The sequence below is a fragment of the Odocoileus virginianus genome, chromosome 4 (assembly GCF_023699985.2).
Source record: "Odocoileus virginianus isolate 20LAN1187 ecotype Illinois chromosome 4, Ovbor_1.2, whole genome shotgun sequence".
NCBI classification, from domain to species: Eukaryota; Metazoa; Chordata; class Mammalia; order Artiodactyla; family Cervidae; genus Odocoileus; species Odocoileus virginianus.
This window is the reverse complement of record NC_069677.1, coordinates 32,635,962-32,637,581: the sequence shown is the minus strand read 5'-3', so window position 1 is coordinate 32,637,581 and position 1,620 is coordinate 32,635,962. Positions and strand designations below refer to the sequence as shown.

Here is a 1,620-nt window from a genome sequence, read left to right as displayed (position 1 = left end):
TGTATGCTCATCATTGCTTTAAGGTTTAACTAAAATGATAATGATCTCAAAATCTAATTAAAGGATTAAGAGAGAGGCCCCATTTAGTAAGCCTCCTCCTAATCTATACTCTCCTTCCTAAATTTGCCTGAGCTCAGGATTGGGAGGTATTACCCTGGGTAAAATGGTATCTTTGCCCTGTGTTTTCTATGTTTAGGTAGTTCTTTGGAAATTCAATGGGGATATAGAGTGATTGTCTAAATTGAATTAGGGAATACCTTGATCCTCTAACAAAATAGTATCTCATCAAATCATCATTCAACCACTGAAAACTTGCTTTACTAATCAATGACTTTCATCTGGAATTCTGGCATAATGCCAAGGGAGTCTTACTTTAAGAAACTCATACTTAGAGCTTTTGATTCCCTTATAGTTTGTCAGTGACTGAAAGAACTAACAGTATGGTCTTAAGCAAAATGATATTTTCAGACATTTATAGACTCACCTGCAATTTTAAGATATAATACAATGAATTTCCATGTACCTTTTACCCAGTTTCCCCAACAGTAACAATTTTTTCTTTTTTTTTTTATTTATTTTTTTTATTGAAGGATAATTGCTTTACAGAATTTTGTTGTTTCCTTTCAAACCTCAACATGAATTAGCCATAGGTATACATATATCCCCTCCCTTTTGAACCTAAAAATATGGAACACTTCATGAATTTGCATGTCATCCTTGTGCAGGGGCCATGCTAATCTTCTCTGTATCATTCTAATTTTAGTATATGTGCTGCCGAAGTGAGCACCCACAATGACATTTTAAAACTACAGTTTACACATGAACAACCCAAGAGGACTAGAGCTGCCCACCACCTTCAGAGTCAAAAATCCATGTATGAATTTAGAGTTGGCCCTCCCTATCTGAGGTTCTGTACCCCAGGGTTCAACCAACCATGGATGTATACTAAACATTTATTGAATAAATCTACATGCAAGTGGAGCCATGCAGTTCAAACTCTTACAAAACAATACCACAATCAAGATACTGACATTGAATTGTCAAGGTACAGAATTTTCCATCATCACAAGCATCTTGCATATTGCCATTTACAGTTTCTTCGGGTCTTAAATTTTGTTAACCAGAAAGCTGTTTATTATTTCTACAATTTTAATCATTTTAAAAGTGTTATATAAATTGTATCATATCATATATAACCTATATATAGGGACTTTTTTTTTAACTCAGTGTATTACTCAGAGTGGAGATCTGTCCAAGTTGTTATGTGTACCAATAGTTCATTGCTTTTTATTGCTGAGCTAGGTTATGTGGCTTGAATGTGCTAGAGTTTGTTTAATCATTCACCAGTTGAAGCACATCTGTGTTTTACTAATGTTGGCCTTGTACAAATACAGCTGCTGTAAACATTCATGTACAGATTTTGTGTGAACATAAGTTTTCATATCCCTGGAGTAAGGCACAGAAGTGAAATTACTGGGTTGGATGGTAGTTGAATGTTTAATTTATTAAGAAACTGCTGAATTGATTTCCAGAGTAGCTACAAAATTTTTTACTCCTACTAGAAATGTATGAGTGATCTAGTTTCTCAGTATCCTTGCTTTGGGTTCATTTTGCCTTTCT

General features: G+C 34.4%; 1 non-coding gene across 1 annotated transcript; it reads right to left on the bottom strand.

Moving 5' to 3' along the window:
* Window positions 1–680: 680 nt before the first annotated feature.
* Window positions 681–787, bottom strand: LOC139034965 (U6 spliceosomal RNA). Its single transcript, XR_011487526.1, has one exon. It is a non-coding gene; the product is annotated as a U6 spliceosomal RNA (small nuclear RNA).
* Window positions 788–1,620: the final 833 nt, after the last annotated feature.